Consider the following 16,282-nt stretch of genomic DNA (forward strand, 5'->3'; position numbering starts at 1 on the left):
AAATGTGTTTTTGTTCGTTAATGCCGTGTAATCCTAATCCAGTGACAGATACGGGTTAGGGGTTTTATGTTCACATGTTTACACTTTAGTCCCTAATTCACAAAATCACAAAATGCACATAATTTGCATATACTCATTCTTGGCCGAATATTCATAGCACTCATACAAGTCCATACATTTCATTTATTTCACATTTTAGTGCCTAAATTTACAAATTTTACAATTTAGCCCATTTTACTCAAAATCATCAAAAATCCGAAGACAAAACATATAAACCCAACATCAAACTTTCATATTTCATCATATAACAACATAAATCTCATGAATTTATCCATGGCACATTTTAAAATCATCATCCAAATCAGAAATTGAGGCATTGGCTTGATAGTATACGAAGCAACGATTACACAAACGTAAAAATTATCAAAAACCGATCAAAACACATACCTTAATCAAAGATTTCCTTAGCCGAACCCTAATGTTCTTTTTCCTTTCTTTTGTTCATCAAATTTCGGCAAAATGGATGTTAATGGCCATTTTCATGCTTTTAGTTTTATTTTAATTTACATATTAATTAAATTCACATTTTACCCTTTGTTATAAAACTATTAAAACATAAATATTAAGGTCATACATGTCCATTAACCTTATAAATGGAATAATAACCACATAAGGACCTCTCAAATAATAAGCCAAATCAAAAAGGCACTTTTAACATATAGCAGACAACCTTTACATTTTACGCGATTAAGTCCTTTTTCAAAATTAAGCACACAAACATTTAAATTTCGATACGAGATTTTCACACATGCTCATTCACATATAATAAACATGGAAAATAATATTTAAATATTTTTTTACTCGAATATGGGGTCTGAAAACCACTGTTCTGACTAGGTTCAAAATCGGACTGTTACACATAATCCTGGCATGATATGTAAATTACTTACCACTTTCAATATCAAACTCCTAAGTTCAGTATATTACAAGGAATACAAACAATAAAGTCCTCAAACATAGAGATCCTTCAATAAAAAATGCAGGTAATTTGTTTATCCTAGAAGAATACAAATAGTCGTCATTGTAATTACTTAATACAATGTCAATTCTTGAATAAGTTTAACTAGGTCACATAGGGCTTTTCAGCTTGTAATGTTCTGAGGGTTAAGACAGGTATGAAATTTAAGAACAAGATGCATCGAAACATTTTCAAACACGAAAGTAGTTTGACACATCTTATTGTTCCATATTCTCCCCTTAATAACCCTTGCCTGCTCACCGGATTATTTCTCTTTCACTCACCTTCCTTATTTCTCCACCTAAGAAGTTACAGTATAATAAAGCAACTGCATCTAGCTCACAAGTTTTTGTGCACTAATGACTGAGTTTTTTTACTTTTTTGAATTTGTCATGTTTGATCCTTTTCAATACATCTCACTCACAATACTTTTGTTTTTTACGTACTTTTTCTATTCGTTTTGACTTTTTCTGAAATTTTCTTTTGTTTTGCACATATTGGCTAACCTATAATCACTATATCACACTGCTTCTTCCTATTTCGCTTTGATTTTACAAAATCCATCATGTTTTATCCTTCAATACATATGACCTGACGTCTAAATTCATGCAATTCAGGGCCAAAGAAAAATGATAAGTACAAATTAATATTTCTGACTCAAGTTGTGCATGAAGTTTCATCAAGAAGTATTTTCTGACTCAAAATAGGTATTAAGGCTTTATAAACAGGGTTACCTATTTGGTTCTGGGTTTATACCAAACAAAGCCTTAAGTCATCCTTAGGTATCTCAACATTCATAAATTTAATATATCAAGCAGTCACAATTTCAATTCTTTATCATAAATACTAGCATGGTCATTTCCCTATATTTTCTATATCATTTGGTACATTCAATTACTCAATGCCTATTTATAGTGTAATATAAAAAACTTAGTAGTGTAATAATTGAAAATTTAAAATCATCCACTATCATGCCATATTTATAGTAAACACAATCAACCTATGTACATGCTCTTAACTGATCACTTGTATTTCTACAAGCTCAAACACACTTTAGATAGCACGTTGTCCCTAGTGTGCATCCCCTAAATAGATAAGGAAAGAAGTTATCTGATTGATCATGACATTACTGTAGTCTAATGGTAGGTGCACCCTTCCTTATTCGTTGAAAGCTTGAAATTGTCTTGCTTCTTTCATGTGGGGATTTTTACATAGAAATCATAAAAACACAAAATACATATAATTCTAATACTTTTATAAAATTGTCTAAATTAATTACAATTATTAAAAAAAATGTCAACTATGCCTAAATCTACTATTTTTCTAAAAAAATTGTCAACTATGCCTAAATCTACTATTTTTCTTACTTCTAAATAAATTATCCTAATTTTCCATTGCATAAATATATGTTGAACTGTTTTATTTGATAAATTAATTTGTTATAACAAACAAAAACATCTTTAAATAAAAAAAATTGAATAGAGAATTCAAAGCATAAATAATATTTCAAAAATTTCCAAACATTTTAGAAAATGCTCTGAACAATTAGAATAATTTTGATAAAGCTCTGGAAACAAATTTGAAATCTTAAACTCAATTAAAATTGTTTCGAATCAATTGTAAAATTGCTCCCTACAAGCTGTATCAATATTTTCTAAAATGTATCAATACTTGTACAGTTTTTAACATTACCTTATTTTTTATCGATAGCAAAACTACTCTTTGGTTTGAATAAAAAATTCAACACAAACAATAAGTATCGATCCCTTTAAAAGTTTTATGGATACCTATTGAATTTTATCAATACCAAAACTTTATATTGATACCAATTTTGCATTTTTTTCATGATCGTTCAAAAAATGACAAAAAGTATCGATACCCATAAAATATGTCAATACCTTTTACTAGGTATCGATAAATCATTTTTGGTATCGTTGGTAACTAACTTTAACGGTCACTGAATCAAACATTAAATGCTACTAGTATCAATGCTCATAAAAAAAGTATTGATACTTTTTTTGTAGGTGAATTTAATGATCTGGTATTTTTCATCACAACAACTCTATTAATTTTCTCAACAAGCACAACGGTTGGAAATGAATTAGGGGTATAAATACTAGTTTCTAAAGGTTCTACAACAACTAGAAAGAATACTCAAGCTTAAAGATCAATCAAAATAATATTGTAGCCATATATTTCCATATTTTTCTTTAATATACTTGTGAGCTTTATTTCTATTCTTTTGCTCAAATGTTTTTCATTGTAATTAAGCTTAATTTTGCAAACACTCATATCTTGTAAGGATTACTTTTTTGTTTGCTACTTTGTATATCTTTGAGAGGGATAGTGTCTGATCTACGTAACACAGTATAGCAAATAAAAAGTGTATTTTGAGTCTTTTATTGACCTTAGGGGCTAAATGAGACCTAAAGGTGAGCTAACGTACTTAGCTAGTGTATAGGAGAACATGCAAAGGTATAGGAACTCAATATTGGTCGTTGTGTTGCAAGACATGGAGTTCGAGGTCACAACATAAGGAGTAGAATGCAAGAATTGCCATACTTCTTTTGGTGTCGCGACACAACCATAGGATGTCGCGACACACCCCTAAAGCCATCCCTGAACTACACATACTGCCCTCGATGTCAAGACACAAGCACTAGAGTGTTACAACACCAGCTCTGTACGGGATATAATTATGAGTCAGGGGCATTTTGGTTCGCAAAATAAAAATTTAAACACGAGAGCGTCAGCAAATCTAGGGTTGAGGACGACGGCAACCCTAACTCTATAAATAAGGCCTTAAACACTTGTTAAAGGAAAACTTTTCATATTCCCAGTTTTTCCTATAATTTAGTTTTCAGTTTTTTCAATTCTTTTCATTCATGTTCTTTGGAGAACTTGATTTGCAGATGCAACCAAACGTTTGAGGATTTTTACGCTTCATCAATTGAATACAATCAGGATTTCCTAAACTTTATTCTTGATTTATTTTTCATGCATATCTTTACCATCAATTTCATTATATTTATGGATTTTATAAGGAACTAATCCTCTTATGGAGGATTAGCAAGTGGAGGTGTGATTAATTAATTTTTATGTAGGGTTTTCTTAACAGATCAGCTGTTCAGGAGAGGAAGAACTTAAGCCCCAGGATTAATGACCCTAAAAAGTCATTTAAGTGAGAATTAACCCAAAATTGGTATGGCCTATCCGTGAACAACTTAGCCGCAAATTGGTCTGGACTGTGAGGTTGAGAGATAAGTAGTTATTGTTGACTCGTTAGTTTAGTGGAAGATTGAGAGATACTACTAGGGTAACGACTAGTTGATTGAATAGAAACCCGAAATAGGAATTAGTTAAGATCAAAGCAAGCTAATCACCCATATTTTCATTTGATTGAGTTTAGAAATTAGGTTTTTGAAGTCCCTTTTATTTATGCAGTTTTTAATTCTTTATTTAAAAAAAACCCCAAAAATATTTCCTTTAAGTTTTATCATAATATAATTTATTTAAACTACTAATTAATTCTATTTTTGTTTAGGTTAACTTTAATTTAGTACTCACCTCCCTTGGGTACGATCCTCAGAGTATTCTCCTACTTCGTTGTAAAACTATATTACAGCCTAACTTGTGTACTTGCGAACACCACCACAAATCTATATTTTTAATTGTAATATTCACCCTCTGAATGTTAGTACATCCAGAGGCGATAAGTGTCTTAAGATTTAGGTAGAAATCTTGTCCTCAAAGGTTGATCAAATTAGTGAATTTGGGAAAATCCTTAGTTGTGGAAAGATAAGGTAGTAGAGTAGGCAATTAGGGTTGAACCACTCTAATTTATGTGTTCACTTTTCTTATTTTTTCTCTCTAGCTTTCACAATTTTTTTTAAAAAAGTCAATTCACCCCCTCTTGGCAATTTCAGTTTGATCATTTGAGCTAACAATATATAAATAAGATTTTTTTAAGAAGAACTGCCTCGTTCATCCTCCTTTTGTAGTCCATTTTTTCTTCTTTCTTCTCTTTGCTTTCTATGAAGTATTACAAATTGTTTGTATAGTCTATCTCCTAATAATTTCTTTGGAGGGTTCATATTTCTTTCCATTGGATCCCACAGGTGCTACTGCTTCTTTGCATAATATCATTATTAAGTGTGGGAAGAATGACCCTTTTGATTGGTCCTGTGCATACTGAAGCATATTTTGATAAATCCATGTACCGATGTATATCTATTTCTTTGGCAAAATTGCATATACTGGAATAGCCTATAACGGGTTGATATTGGACATATCTGCTATAGGCCAAATTCTTGAACACACGAAATTAGTCTATATTTTTGCAATTGATGTCATTAGTATTTGATATAATGTTATTGGGATCTTTATACCTGGTTGATAGGTCCATTCTTTTTTTCCTTTAGTTAAAAATCTCAATACTTCCTCCATGTCTACGTTTTTGAATTATTTGAGACCTGCTCTAAACGTATAGTCATGGTAATAGTACAAAGAATCATAAAAAAATAAAAAAATACTTCTTTCAGTTACTAAAACATCTACCTCTCTGACTTTAACACATGTTCGTATCTCATAATATGGTCTCATTGCTTCTCTTTCCTCTAATACGAGATAAAATTCTAGCATAATTGGTATTATAGTTCGTTCTTTCGGTGGTAAGCAGAAGGTAATCTATTTACGCTAAGTTACAGTTTCCCACATTCCTTTGCAATTGCTCATTAAAGGGCCAAACCCTTTTACTTGGACGAATGTGTTGGGGTGCAAATGTTATAGGTATTTGTATATGTTGTCTTCCTGGAATTCAATAGATGTATTCATAATTTCAAACAAAATTTTTAATAGAATTGAACCTGAATTTGATGTAGCTTCTTCTTTCGCTGTTGTTGAACTGCTTACGATGTTTAATGAGTTGCTACAAATTTTGGTTTTAAGACTTGCAATTTTTACAAATTTGGAAAAGGGGAAAGGGATTTTTGTGGCTTACTAAGTCCTAAGAAAGGCAGATCATAAGAGTTAAAGATTAAGGTCAAGATATTGATTTTATTTATAAAGGAATAATAAGTAATTTGTCCTAATTCTACTAAAATTCCACTACAAATTCCCCATTTGTTGTCACGACATCGAGAACAGTATAATACTCCTAACTCATGTTCAACGCCAGAATAGGGTTACGGAGCATTACCAAACTTATAAAACAATTAAACATTCATTTCTCATACATATTCCAATATCATGTAATCATTAATAAACATCAATCACATCATCCCTAATAAGAGCTTACGAGGCCCAAAACATGTATTCGGGGTGGTTCGGGACTAAATTGATTAACTTATGAAATTTTTGAAACACTTAGAAAATTTTCCAAAATATAAGGGACACAAGCCCGTGTGGCCTGGCCGTGTGAGATGCCTATGTCACAAGCCGTGTGGACATTCGGAATGGGATCACATGGCCGTGTCTCAGCCTATGCCCGACCTCGTGTAACTCTCTGACTTGGGTCACACTGCCATCACACATGCACGTGTTGCTAGCCTGTGTGCCCTAAAAATGGCCACACACATCCTTGTACCAACCCGTGTGCCAGGCCGTGTCAAACCTGTAGCGTATACTGACTTATGCCACACGGCCAAGACACACGCCCGTGTGGAGCATACTGACTTGATTTCAATTTTCAACACCAGGGGACACACGGCCGTGTAACTTAACCGTGTGTCACACAAGGCTGAGACACATGCCCATGTCTTTGCCCATGTGGATGAAAATAGGCTATTTACCAAGCCATTTTTCCACCCAAACTTGCATATACCTACATTAAACCAAATGGCACAATTCATGGCATAAAAATAGGCATTCTATTAACCTCGTTCAAGTATAATTCATACATTTTAACACCAACCAATGCAAAAAATATCAACACCACAATATTCCATTCCAATTCATATCAAATTTCACTATCTCAAACCATCAATATGATCAGTTTTCTAAACATGCGCCATTTGCCTAGATTCACTAGCTTACCAATAATCAAGACTCAACCATTTGATATCCATAGTACCTATTTTCAACTAGCAACATATATCCATCATCAAACATATAACATAAGATATATGCACATATATATACAACCAAATTAACCAAAATAAGCCAACTTCCATGGCTATATACAAAACCAAAACATTTATACTTACAAGCCAATTCAAATGGCTAAATTCATTATCAATCCATAATCAAAGTGACCAAAGTTCCTATACATGCCATATACTCGAAATATTTAAATTCAAAAGCACCAAAGTGATAGTAAGATAGTGTGATGAAGTCTCTGATGATTCTCGAATCCAAGCTAGCCTTGATTTCACTATAAAACACGAAAAATTGAACAAAGTAAGCTATAAAGCTTGGTAAGCTCATTTGAATTAATAAGCAAACTCACCATTTATTCACAATCAAATAATATAAACATAATATGCTACAAAGCATTCAAATCAAAATGTTAACTTATATTCAATCAGAAATATAGCCATGAACTTATAGCTTCCATAAATTCGATGCTCACATAGTTTTTGTACATACTTGTACTATTACGTATCTATTTCTCACTATTTTGTATCTTTGATATACCCGTTGAACCATTCAAAATAATACAGGATACCCGGGAATTTGTACCCTAAGTTTCAATATATATATAGGCGAAGCTATCTCAATAAATCTTGCACTGAAGTACCAATACATAGCCGAAGCTATCTCAATATCATATCTTAATAATGCTCACTCTCGAGCTATTAATAGGTCTGCTCACACAAGTTGACGATCATGACGTAGCTACACGGTGCTACTCACACAAGCTGATAAATATCAGCAACACATGCCGGATAACTCAACCACCGATAGGTCATACGGACCAGCACCCAAAACAATAATAAACCCTAATGACATGTCATTCGTATCCTAATCTATTCTGAAGGTTCAACCGGGATTTCCAATGCCGAATCTCATCGAATAGGTCGACAAGGTCCTATTAATAATGTATGCAATATCAAAGCATTTAAAATACAAGTATAACAATGCTTATTACATAGAACTTACCTCGGATACAAAAACGACAAAACGAGTCAATTAATCCAAAACTTTGTTCTTTCCCCGATCTAAAGTCCGTATTTCGCCTTTCTTGATCTAAATGTAATCAAAATTAATTTATTTAATAATCTCTTTATTCAATTTAGTCCAAATTATACATTAAGGTAATTTTACACATTTGCCCCTAACGTTTCACATTTTTACAATTTAGTCCCTATTTCATAAAATCACAAATTCATGCAATTCAACCATAATCCATGTTAGCAAAATTTTAATTAGGTCCCTAGCAGCCTATATTTTTCATTTCTTTCACAATTTAATGACCAAACTTCAACATTTCACAAATTAATCCCTAATTGGACATTTTACTAAAAATCACTTTATAAATGTTGTTTATCTAACAACAATCATGCATTTTCTACCATTAAACATCAAAATACATCAATATTCATCAATAGAAAAACCCTAAACCTTTAACAGTTTTGCAAAATAGTCCCTAAGCTAGCTAGACTAAGCTGCAACGATCTAAAAAACATAGAAATCATTAAAAATAGGACAAAAACGAACTTACAATTAAACCATGAAGTGGTCGAACCCTAGAAAGCTTCCATGGAGGTTTTTATTTTTATTTTTGATGGAGAAGGATGAGTTAAAAGATGACAAAAAAATGTTTTCTTTATTTTTACCATCATATTTCAAAATTTACTAAATTAACCTTAATAATAAACCATTAAAATTACCTAATTAAAAGCCATATTTGTCCATTCATAATAGAAATGGTCTAATTACAACATGAGGGCATCAAATTTAAGGTTTTATAGCTATTAGACACCTTTACTATTAAAACTCCACTTTTACAGTTTACGCGATTTAGTCCTTTTTATCAAATTGACCACTCAAATAATAAAATTTCTTAACGAGATTTTTACACAATCATACTATCATATTGTAAACATTAAAATATTAATAAAATAAATAATTTTACCTCATATTTGTGGTCCGAAAACCATTATTTTAATTTGACTAAAAATGGGTTGTTACAATTCTCCCCCTTAGGGATTTTCGTCCTTGAAAATCTTACCAGAAAAGAGATTAGGGTACTGTTTTCTCATAGCTTCCTTGGGTTCCCACATGACTTCTTCGATCCATGATGTTTTCATAAAACTATCACCAAAGCTATGTGTTTATTTCTCAATTCTTTAACCTCTCGAAATAAAATTCTGATAGGTTCTTCTTTACAAGTCATATCAAGTTGAATTTCTATCTTAGACAGAAAAATGATATGCGATGGATCTAATTCATACCTTTGTAACATCGATACATGAAACACGTTGTGAATCTTTTCTAATTCTGATGGTAACGTTAGCCGATATGCCACTGGTCCTATTCTTTCGATAATCTTATACGGTCCGATGAATCACAGACTCAATTTGCCTTTACAACCAAAACAAAGGATTTTCTTCCATAGAGATACTTTCAAAAATACTTTATCACTGATCTGAAATTCAATATCTTTTCATTTCAAATCTACGTACGATTTTTGTCGATCTAAAGCTACTTCCAGACTATCATGAATTACTTTTACTTTCTCTTCAATCTCTCTGATCAAATCAACCTTGTGAATCTTTTTCTCACTAAGCTCGGTCTAGTACAATGGAGTTCAGCATTTACAACCATACAACACTTCATACGATGCCATTTTAATTCTCGATTGAAAATTGTTGTTATACGCAAATTCAACCAATGGTAAAAATTTCTCCCAATTGCTTTCAAATTCTAAAACACAACAACGAAGCATATCTTCGAGATTTTGTATCACTCTCTCAGACTGACCATTGGTTTGTGGATGAAATACGGTGCTAAAGTTCAACTTCTTAAAAATTGTGATGTAAACCTCAGATCTCTATCCGAAATAATTGAAACTAGCACACCGTGCAATCTAACGATCTCAAAAATATACAATTCAACCAATTTATGAAGCGAATAGTTTGTATGTACTGGAATGAAATGTGCAGACTTCATTAGTCAATCTATGACAACCTAAATAACATCTTTCTTCTTTTTGGAGACAGGGGTAATCCGGAAACAAAATCCATCGTAATTCTATCCTATTTCCACTCTAGCATCATCACAGGCTATAGTAATCCTGAAGGTACTTGATGCTCGGCTTTTACTTGTTGACAAACTAAACATCTCGACACAAACTCTGAAATGTCTTGTTTCATGCCCGACCACCAATACAACTATTTTAAATTATTGTACATTTTTGTACTCTCTGGATGAACGAATAAACAACCATTATATGCTTCGTGAAAACTTTTCTGCATAAGCTCAGAATTCTTTGGTACACAAATTCTGTTTCGAAACTTTAGATAATCATTGTGTCTGATCTGATAGTCTGAATCACTATTCGACTCGCACTATACTCTTTTAGCTTGTGACTCATTATCAAACTTCTGAGCTTCACAAATTTGTTGAAGAAATATCGGTTTAGCTTTCAACTCTGCTAGAATCAAACCATCATCAGATAAGGTTAGTTGAGTATTCATTGCCTACAAAGTAAATAATGATTTTCTACTCAAAGCATCCATGACTATGTTCGGTTTCCCTGGATGATAATCGATCACTAACTCAAAGCATCCAATTTTTGCTCATCTTCTAGCCATGGCCAAAAATTTAAAAGGAGAACCATAGCTAGGATTTTTTCATCTTTCAAGCTCGATTGTAAGTCCGTTCTTGTCCCGTTTTTAATGCTCTTTACATTTTTTAAGTCGTTATCACTCGATCTACCTATTTCTACCACTAATTTGAGAAATGATTAAGGTCTAGGGTTTGACCCATGTTATACATGTGTGTATTTTGATTTTTAATGGCATATTATGCAAGTTTGATGTTTGATAAATGACTTTTGCTAAGTGATTTTCGATGAAAATGCCTAAAAGGACCTATTTGTAAAAAGTTATAAAATGAGTAGTAAAAATGTGAAAGAATGGAAAATTTGGGCTATTATAAACATAAAAGAGGTTCAGCTAGGCTTGGGAATCGAAGAAATTGAATCCATTTCATTTACGAGCCTAGCACCAAAGTGTAAAAATGTCAAAGTTTAGGGGCAAAAATATAATTTTTACCATAGTGTAATTTTTGGGCTGAATTGAACAATGTGAATATTAAATGAGTTAAATTTGTTATTATAGATCAAGAGAAAAGAGGTTCGGACCTAGATCAGGGGAAAAACAAAGTGTTTGACGATTAGGTCTCATTTCTACTATTTTTTTTCACGGAGGTAAGTTTGTATGTAAATAATGCATTGTTTTATTATTGTATGAATTGTGATTGACCTTTGGATGTATCCAAAACAGTTTCGACAAGCATGAAATCCTGGTTGAACCATAGGAATAGATAGGATACAAATGTCATGACATTAGGATTTTTGAGACTACGTGTAATACCATATCTGGGATATGGCATCGATATGAGACTTCATGTAAGACCATAGCTGGGCTACTGGCATGGATACGAGATTACATGTAAGACCATATCAGGGATATGGCATTGGTATGATACTGTGTGTACGGGACTCCCGAGTATCCTTTAGTATTCCAAGTGGTTCAACGGGTAATTTAACGAGTATATCAAAGATAACTTGTGGGTAAATCCAATTGATATGACTCAGGTATGTACATAAAAATCATACGTAATGAGCTCGTTATGTGATGAACCCTTAGTAAGGTTATGATTGAGTTAGTTATGTTTATGAGATCTTAATAATATTTATGCCAATTATCATCATGTTAATTGTATGTTAAATGTTTTGATATGATGCTTTTTATTTGCATAGGAACTTACTAAGCTATATAGCTTACTCCCCTTTCTTTTCCCTTTTCTTATAGTGTCACCAAGCTATCTCGGAGATTGAAGACTATCAGAGATCCACTCACACTATCAACTTATTAATTTGGGGAACCAATGAATTCAACATTTTGAGTTATGGCATGTATAAGTCCTTGGTCATTTTGTCATGTGTCATGATTGAATTGGCCTAATAGTGTTGGCCTATATTATTTGGTAATTCATCTTGTAAATGGCCATTTGAAATTGGCTAATATTGGTATAAGTATATACATATGATTATGCTTTCATGGATGTGGGAATTTATATGATTTGAATTGATATGTGTGTAAAGTATGTGAATGAGGTGTTGATGTCTTAGTTATGGCTGATTTGGTTGTATGTATGTGCTCGGATTGGTGTTGTATGTTGTTGTATAGGTATGTGCATGGAAGGGTAACAAAATGGCTTGGTAAATAGCCTTATTTTTGTCCACACAGGTAGACACACGGGCGTGTGCCTGGGCCGTGTGTGACACACAGCTTGCCCTATTGGCATGTGTTTCGGCTGTGTGTCCCCTGCACCTTAATTGTTGCAAACCAGAATGCTTAGAATTGAGCACTTGGGCATGTGTCTTTGCCGTGTGGATGGCACGACCTCGAACACAGGCGTGTACCCTGGTCGTGTGAAGTTTGCACCTATTTTATGAACAATCAAAATTTTTAAATCGACCACACGGTCTAGCACACGGGCATGTGAATTGGCCGTGTGTCTTCAATTTGTTCTTGGGTGACAAACAGAGAGTTACACGGGTTAGGGACATGGGCGTGTGTGACCACACGGGTGTGTCTCAGGCCACACTGGCGTGTGACCCCAGTTCAGTGAAAAATTTCCTATGTTCTGTAAAATTTTCTGAAGTTCTTGGTTTAGTCCAGAACCGTTTCCAATGCATGTTTTGGGCCTCGTAGGTTTGTTTTAGGGACGATATGAATGTATGTGAAAAGTTTTAAATTTGGATGGAACTTTACGTCTCGTTTTGTATGATTGCTTGTGTATAAGTCTAGTAATGCCTCGTACCTTATTCTTGCATTAAATAGGGGTAAGGAGTGTTATATTTAGTGGTATCAGAGCTACAATTTAATCAATTCTCAAACTATAGTAGCGTATGTAAGAGTCTAGCTATACATGCCATAAATGAATTGTGATAGTGTGATGACTCCTGACAATTTTAAATTGTGTTTTCATATAGTAAATAGATCCCAATCAACCTGAGGCTGATGACGTTAAAAGTAATGTGCCGACTCCCATTGGCAGTGTCGTCGATAGTAGACCTTCAACGGTTGGTCAGGGAGAGGAGGCTAAGGAAGCCTTTCTCCGCATGATGAACAAGTGGTATTCGAAGTTTGTTCGAACAAATCCGAATGCCCAACCTTCTCCACCCCTACCTATTTCTTGACCGATTTCTGTAGCTCCACAAGGTATGAAATTTGTAAGAATGACAAGCCCCAGTTGATAAGATCCAAAAACATGGAGCTGAAGATTTCAGAGCCAATGTGGATGATAATCCCGAGAGAGACGAGTTTTGGCTCAAAAACTCCGTCAAGGTATTTTATGTGTTGTTTTACACACCAAATGAGTGTTTAAAGTGTGTCATTTCACTTCTGAGAGATTCTGCATATCACTAGTGGAATACACTAGTATAAGTGGTTCCGAGAGAGAGGATTACATGAGAATTCTTTCAAGAGGAGTTCCGAAAGAAATATATTATTCAGCGGTTTATCGATCAGAATCGTAAGGAATTTATTGAGCTAAAACAAGGTTGAATGTCAGTGATAGAATATGAGCAAGAATTTTTTAGACTTAGTAAATATGCTCGAGAGTGTGTTTCCATCGAGGCTATCATGTGAAAGAGATTTAAGGATGGATAGAATGAGGATATTTGTGTGTTAGTTGGGATTTTAGAGTTGAAAGAATTTGTGGTGTTAGTCGAGCGAGCTTGTAAGGTCGAAGAGTTTAATAAAGAGAAGAGGAAAGTTGATTGTGAAGCTAGAGATTCAAGGAAAATATCGATTAATAAGTCATTTCCATCTCAGTGAAAGAAATTTAAAGAAATTTATTCTCGTTCGAATCTATCAGCTGGGTATTCCCATAGAGACCGTAGGATGCAATACTCGAGTTTTAAATCTCAAGCCACTTCAATGGCAAGTCTGGGTAATGTAAGGCCTAATAGACCTGAATGTCAGTAATGTGGAAGAAGACATCCTGGTGAGTGTAGGACGAAAGACCAGGCTTGTTTCAAGTGTGGCTCTCAAGAGCATTTTATCCGAGATTGCCCCGAAATGGCTGAGAAAGAAAAATTTCAGAGCGCAAGACTGAGTAATACTACCAATATGGGTAGGCCACCGAGAAATACTAGAAATGGAACTAGTAGTAAAGGTGTGATGAAAGATTCAATCGTGAGATCTGAAGCTCGAGCACCTGCTAGAGCCTATGCTGTCTGTGCTCATGAAGAAGCGACATCTCCCGATGTTATCACTGATACTTTTTCTGTAACACCCCTAACCAGTATCCATCACCAGATTAGGGTTAAAGGCATTATCAGACATATCAGAATATTTCACAATCATTTCACATTCATAAATCATACATTTTCATATCACCATCAAATATCATCAAAATGTCCCTTTCTTAGGTCAACGAGACCTTAAACGTGCATTTAAAAAAGGTCGAGAAGAAATCGAGCTCATACAAAATTTTTCGAAACTTAAACATTTTTCTGAGTTATAAAGGTCACACGCCCGTGTGAGCAGGCTGTGTGCCTCACACGGCATTAGACACGCCCGTGTGTCTAGGCTGTGGCAAAATAGGTCATACATTCTGACTTTTCTACACGGCCACAAGACACGTTTGTGTGCTAGGCCGTGAAAAAATTAGGAAGGCTACTGACTTGGGTCACACGGCCAGTCACATGCCCGTGTCTCTAGCCCGTGCTCGAAACTGACTTGGCCACACAGCCTAGCACACGCTCGTGTGTGCGACCATGTGGTCTACCCAGGCTCATTTCGAAATGTCCTTCGAGCAACATGGTAGTGACATACGTCTGTATCTCTACTTGTGTGGGCAAAAATAGGCCATTTACAAGGCCAAAATGCCACCCTTTAAAGGTCTTCCCTAAAAGCATCAAAACCAAAACATTTTGTACCAAATTTTCAACCAATTCACAACCAAAACATACACCATTCATGCCATATCATTATAAACAAATTTCATGCTTGTAATCCATACCAAATTATGCCAAATCATAAGATAAAATCATATCTAAACATTTGTTTCATAACCTTGATAAACCGTAATTTATACATATTTTTACCCCATGCTTAACGCATTTTATGGATGATTTTTCCTTAGAATTGGTGAATTCGATGCTCCTAATGCCTTAATTTCATGTTTTGTACTTAGGTGAGCATAAAAGAGCGAAAGGAACAAGAAAAGAGCCAAAAACGGAGAAAATGGGCCAATGTATGAAATCAACATGGCCTGGACTTCCTTACACGGGCATACCACACGACGGTGTCAATCTGGCAGAACCAAAGCACGACTCACAGGGGCATGTCACACGGGTGTGTCCCTACTGAGTGATACACGTTGAAATAGCGAATTAAAATCCTGCTCCTCTTACTATGTATGATTATGCTAAACCTACTTTAACAGGAACTGAGTCAAGTATAGTTAGGCCTGCTATTACTGCAAATAATTTTGAACTAAAACCTAACACTATTCAAATGATACAGCAATTTGTTCAGTTTGATGGTTTGCAGGATGAGGATCCGAACACTCCCGTGGAAAATTTCTTAGAATTTTGCGATATATTTAAAATTAATGGCGTTTCTGACGATGCCATTCGTCTTCGGTTATTCCCTTTTTCATTGAGAAACAAAGCTAAACAGTGGTTGAACTCGTTACCACGAGGGTCAATCACTACTTCGGAACAAATGACCGAAAATTTCTATTAAAATATTTTTCTCCGGCTAAAACGGCCAAATTACATAATGATATTTCTTCGTTTATGCAGATGGACTTAGAAACTCTTTACGATGCATGGGAGAGATACAGGGACTTACTGAGAAGGTGCCCTCATCATGGGTTACCGCTTTGGCTACAGGTTCAAACATTCTATAATGGCCTAAATCCTTCGACTCGACAAATGGTTGACACAGCTGCAGGCGAAACCATAAATAATAAAACACCGAAAAATGCTTATGAGTTTATTGAAGAGATGTCACTGAATAACTATCAGTGGCAAGTCATGAGGACTAAGCCAACCAAAACAGCAGACGTTTCTAACGT

General features: G+C 34.3%; 1 non-coding gene across 1 annotated transcript; it reads right to left on the bottom strand.

The window, feature by feature from the left end:
- Positions 1 to 15,975: 15,975 nt before the first annotated feature.
- LOC121213262 (small nucleolar RNA R71) lies at positions 15,976 to 16,081 on the bottom strand. The gene has a single exon (XR_005908645.1). It is a non-coding gene; the product is annotated as a small nucleolar RNA R71 (small nucleolar RNA).
- Positions 16,082 to 16,282: the final 201 nt, after the last annotated feature.

This window comes from Gossypium hirsutum, chromosome A13, assembly GCF_007990345.1.
Source record: "Gossypium hirsutum isolate 1008001.06 chromosome A13, Gossypium_hirsutum_v2.1, whole genome shotgun sequence".
NCBI classification, from domain to species: Eukaryota; Viridiplantae; Streptophyta; class Magnoliopsida; order Malvales; family Malvaceae; genus Gossypium; species Gossypium hirsutum.